We start from the raw sequence: 6,000 nt of genomic DNA on the forward strand, positions 1-6,000 counted from the left end.
GCTCTGATGAGCCAAAGTTATAGTAATAACTTCATAAATTAATTTGTACTGTAAAAAAACATTTCCCAAACTCTGGTTCGGTTCCAAGTATAGATGAGCGAATTTCTTAAAAGTTTGATTCTGCTGATTCGCCGAATTTCACCCAAAAAAAATCAGCGACAGCGTCACCCCCGTCATTGTACCCCCCGTCATTGTACCCCTCAGATGCCGCGTTAATACATGATCGCTGCATCTGAGTGTAAAATTTATCAAACTTACCGCCTCCATTTGCTTGCGACAGGCCGGCCACCGCCATCTTGCTCAAAAATCTCGGCCGAAATTCTGTGCAGTGCGAGATTACGTCATTACGGTGACGTATGAATTTTTTATTTTTTTATACTATTTCAGGTTAAATCGATTCGCTGACACGAAGCACGAGGAAATTCAGCTTCTAGGCGAATCGAATTTATCTTCGTGGGATTTGATTCGCTCATCTCTAGTTCCAAGGTACCCCTTGGAACTGAACCCGAGTTTGGGAAAAGTTTTTTTACAGTACAAATTAATTTATGAAGTTATTACCCGAAATATCGCGAGACTTCACCAAAACATTATATTACTGAAAATAAGCGCTACTTATGTAATTTATCTACTAGCTGGGCCCACCACAAGACTTCAAAAGACTGGAGCGCATTTTGGATTTTAGAGGCCTATTTTTCTATTGCTGGTTCTATGGCACTGTACTGCCAGAAACATTTTGTACAGCGTCAAAACGCCACAAGCCCCTTCAAAGTGACTTTTTTAATGTTATTCGCCTTGGGGAAATTTGGACATTAAAATTTTAATTTTAATTTTTTAAAATTTTACTTGCGTTTGTATATTTTACGCAGAAAAAACCCTGCTATACAAAATAAAGCTAGGGGCTCTTTCACACTTGCGCTTTTCTTTTCCGGCATAGAGTTCCATCGTCGGGGCTCTATGCCGGAAAAATCCTGATCAGGATTATCCCCATGCATTCTGAATGGAGAGAAATCCGTTCAGGATGCATCAGGATGTCTTCAGTTCAGGACCGGAACGTTTTTTGGCCGGAGAAAATACTGCAGCATGCTGCGCTTTTTGCTCCGGTCAAAAATCCTGAACACTTTCCGCATCGACGGATCCGGAATAATAGCCCATTGAAATGTATTAGTCCGGATCCGTCCTAACATCTTCAGTTGTTACGACGCAACGACGGATCCGGCGCCAGGAAGTAGGAAGGGCTTGGCTGGTGAGAAAACTTCCACTAGACAGCCCGCGCGTGAGAAGACAGGGCGTGAAAGAAGCTCCTGGAGGTGAGTATTGTGTGTGTTTGTTCCTTGCATATTTTATTTTGTAAAACAAACTAGAAATTTTCTGATAAGAAATAATTTACATACCGGATCCGCTCATCAGTACACAACGGATCCGCTGTTTTGATGGATCCGTACGACGGATCCATCGAAACAGCACTTGATGTTGGCTTCAGGATTTCCGGATCAGTATCTTACCAAAAAAGCCGGAAAGACGCATCCGGAAAGAAAAAATTATGTGTTCTTACGCGTTTTTCCGGATCCGGCGTGTAATTCCGGCAAATGGAGTACACGACGGATCCGGACAACGCAAGTGTGAAAGAGCCCTAAAACAAATACCTACAGTACAGACCAAAAGTTTGGACACACCTTCTCATTCAAAGAGTTTTCTTTATTTTCATGATTATGAAGGCATCAAAACTATGAATTAACACATGTGGAATTATATACATAACAAACAAGTGTGAAACAACTGAAAATATGTCATATTCTAGGTTCTTCAAAGTAGCCACCTTTTGCTTTGATTACTGCTTTGCACACTCTTGGCATTCTCTTGATGAGCTTCAAGAGGTAGTCACCTGAAATGGTCTTCCAACAGTCTTGAAGGAGTTCCCAGAGATGCTTAGCACTTGTTGGCCCTTTTGCCTTCACTCTGCGGTCCAGCTCACCCTAAACCATCTCGATTGGGTTCAGGTCCGGTGACTGTGGAGGCCAGATCATCTGGCGCAGCACCCCATCACTCTCCTTCATGGTCAAATAGCCCTTACTTTCAAAGTTTTCCCAATTTTTCGGCTGACTGACCTTCATTCCTTAAAGTAATGATGGCCACTCGTTTTTCTTTACTTAGCTGCTTCTTTCTTGCCATAATACCAATTGTAACAGTCTATTCAGTAGGACTATCAGCTGTGTATCCACCTGACTTCTCCTCAACGCAACTGATGGTCCCAACCCCTTCTTTTATAAGGCAAGAAATCCCACTTATTAAACCTGACAGGGCACACCTGTGAAGTGAAAACCATTTCAGGGGACTACCTCTTGAAGCTCATCAAGAGAATGCCAAGAGTGTGCAAAGCAGTAATCAAAGCAAAAGGTGGCTACTTTGAAGAACCTAGAATATGACATATTTTCAGTTGTTTCACACTTGTTTGTTATGTATATAATTCCACATGTGTTAATTCATAGTTTTGATGCCTTCAGTGTGAATCTACAATTTTCATAGTCATGAAAATAAAGAAAACTCTTTGAATGGGAAGGTGTGTCCAAACTTTTGGTCTGTACTGTAGATTTTTAAAATAAACAAATGTGTGTATGTTTGTATATTTTATACATACAAATTCCACTATACTTTTGCTAAAATGAATAAATATAATAAATATATTTTTTATTTAAAAAAATTATGAACGAAAAAGGGTCGGGATGTTTTGTATGGGTGTGTACGTAGTCTAATTACTATTGCTAATGCTAGTAACTATTGCTATATCTTTTTTATTTTTGAATTATTTTTTTATTATTATAATTTTTTATTAACTTTTTTTTTTTTAAAGTGAATTAACCCCTTTCTGCCACAGTCAAGTCAGGAAGAGGTTAATTCCCAGCCTGCAGGCTGACATTTTAAAGCCAGCAGGTGGCGCTCTTGCATAAGAAAAAGCACTCCCTGCCGGCTTTCAACTTCTTCAATGTAATACACACTTGTAGCAGAGTGCTACAAGCGTGTACGCTGCAGCTGGTTCTGGACTTCTCCCTGTGACTGCAGCTGTCTAATGACAGCGCGGTCACAGCGATCTGCGGCAGTACGGGCCCGTCGGCAGATCGCGAGGTAACCTGGCGCTTTTATACGTCGCGTTACAGATAAGAGCCTACCGCCACGACGTAGAAAGTCGTTCAGCGGTAGGAAAGTGGTTAAAATATATGTTGAAATTGTGCTGTATGCAAAACAACGTGCAATATCCTAAACTGATATAGTAACTATAGTATTTCAGTTGCTTAAAGGGGTATTCTCATCTTCCCTTTTCATACTTACCTTCCTTGAGCGCGACGTTCACTTCCTGGATCCTTCTCCCGGCCGGGCCGCGCTTGCGCAGAAGACTGAAGATTTTCTCCCGGCCGGGCCGCGCAATGTCCTGAACGCGCACGCCGCCGCGCATGCGCCATGGTGACTTATTCCTGGCCGGTATAGTACAGTGCCGGCGTGCGCGGCTCTTCAGTCTTCTGCGCAAGCGCGGCCCGGCGGGATTCGACAGGAGAGGTGGCCGTAACCAGGGGAGACCAAAGACAACATCAGGTAAGAGGGGACTTATTTTCAAAAAAGGGTGGGAATTGGGTAATAACATGTATTTAGAAAAATGATCACTGTCAAATCATTAACAGATTTAACAGTGATCATTAAGATGAGAATACCCCTTTAATATCTAATGTATCACAAATACCTCCTAATAAATTACTGTTACAGTAATTAGTAAAGGTAAATGCCTGGAGATCCCTACTCAGTCAGTCACTGGTTGAGGTGGCCCTCCATTGTAGCCAGTGACTGCTGAGCAGGCATCTTCTGTGTGTCAAGCTGGGACCAGAAAGTGGAGGCCAGTGGGAACTCAGTAGGCATCAGAACAAGTAGTGCCCTATATAGAAAAAAAAATGTAATCCTTCTGGACAAACCCTTTAATTATTGATAAATGTAGGCTTTACCCAATTTGCCTAAAACATTACTGCTAATGGTAATTATTTTCTTGTGAGATCCGAATAAATTCAAGATTTCAATGCAAAGGTAGCTAAACACATGTAGTCATAACTCAATGGTAACTAATGCCATTTCTTCTCTGCTTCTAACATTGGTGGGGTTTCAGATTTTTGGAAAAGACATAATATGAATATGTGAAATATTACTGTAATTTTCTAAACTATTTGCGTTGGATATGTCATGTAAAAACTGTAATTATTGCTCTGGTCAGGGGCAGACACAGACTACAGAGGACCTCTGTGCAAAGAAAGAGCATGCTCAGTTCTAACAAAGTCACCCACACATACAGTATATACATGCACAGCCGGACAGTGGACGTTTTTGGGGATGTATTTTGTGCTGCTGGCAGTATTTTGTGATGGACTGTGGTATTTGGCTGTGTTGGGGTGGTATAATGTGACACAATGTGGTATTACTGGCCCTGCCTTCCATCAGTTTGGACCCGACTACAAAACGAGGCTACTTAAATTTTTTTTTCCAGGACCACTTTAAGTTTCCAGTTAGCTGCTAAGTAAAGGTGTTTTTTAATCGGTGCAAGGCTAAAACCAGAGACGGGTGGCATGGTTTTTATCGCCCTACGTGATATGTTTTAAAATGACTAAAAGTACTGTAGAATAAACAGTATATTCTCTTTTAAACAATTTCAGGGCTTCACTGTGTCATGATTGCAATTGATACTCAAAGCACTTGGGAGAGAAATCTTCAGGGTTAGGGCTCATGCACACGACCGTATGTATTTTGCAGTCTGCAAAACACGGACCACAAAAAATATGGATGACGTCCATGCGCTTTCTGTATTTTGCGGAACGGAACAGCTGGCTCCTAATAGAACAGTCCTATTCGTGTCCGTAATGTGGACAATAATAGGACATGTTCGATTTTTTTGTGGAATGGACATACGGAAACGGAATGCACACGGAGTCAATTCCTTTTTTTGCGCCCCATTGAAACATTGAAATACAGGACTAAATTTGTCTCAGGGTTTTATGACCTGCTACAACATCTGAGGAGAAAGAGGGGTCCTCTCCTCTCTAAACTCAGAGACAAACTTTCACACAGCTTATCTGTATACTAATTAACCTGTTCGCTACCAGCTACGGCGCTGTGAACTAGGTACAAAATACCAGCGCAGTACAGCTACAGTGCAGTGTTCACCCGGTCCCTGAGCGAAATCGCTCGGTGAGCGGGTGACGATGGCTGCTCAGGATGGTAGGCAGCTATCTTCCCTAGGGGTACAGGGAGGTTTTTGCACCCCCCTGCAACATCGATCGCTGTGATTAGCCGATTTTTGCAGACCGGCCAATCGCAGCTCCGGATGATTTTTTATTCATCCAGGAAGCTGCAGGGGGGTGGAACAGGGTTTGTACAGGGGGGACTGGCGCTGAACTTGTCAGCACCTGTCCCCCCTGGGTCAGGCAGGGGACACCAGTGTTTGGCGTCCCCTGCCAGCGCTGCTATTGGCTGGAACAACGCTCCAGCCAATGGCACGCTACAGCTGCACACTAAAGGGCTGAACTTCCCTGCATGCAGCTATTCTAGCTGGTGACTGCATGCAGAGAGGTTCTGTGCCCCTCTGTGCTGCTGGTTGGCTTGCTGCTCTGTGCACCACCTCTGCGACTTCAACTGTTCCTGCAAAGAAGAAAAGAAGAAGATCTGGAACTGCTGCAGTAATTTTTTTTCCATTTGCAGCAGTTCTAGATCCCTAAACCACCCTCCGTCACTGTCCCTTCCCGTCCCCCCTTCCTTTTTTTACGGACGCCATTTGGTCTGTGCATTTTTTTCAATTCTTTTTTACAATTTTCCAGTTCTGCACAACTTTTTCTGCGTGTGAGTTGTGACCGCCAAGTGCTGTTCAGTGCATACCTGCCTGATCAGCACCTGGGGATTTATTTTTTTTGCGCTTTCTTTTTTTTCCACATCTGTGTTCATTTTTTTGCTAACTTTTCTTTTTTTTGGGGTCAA

Source organism: Bufo bufo, chromosome 1, assembly GCF_905171765.1.
Source record: "Bufo bufo chromosome 1, aBufBuf1.1, whole genome shotgun sequence".
Lineage (NCBI taxonomy): Eukaryota > Metazoa > Chordata > Amphibia > Anura > Bufonidae > Bufo > Bufo bufo.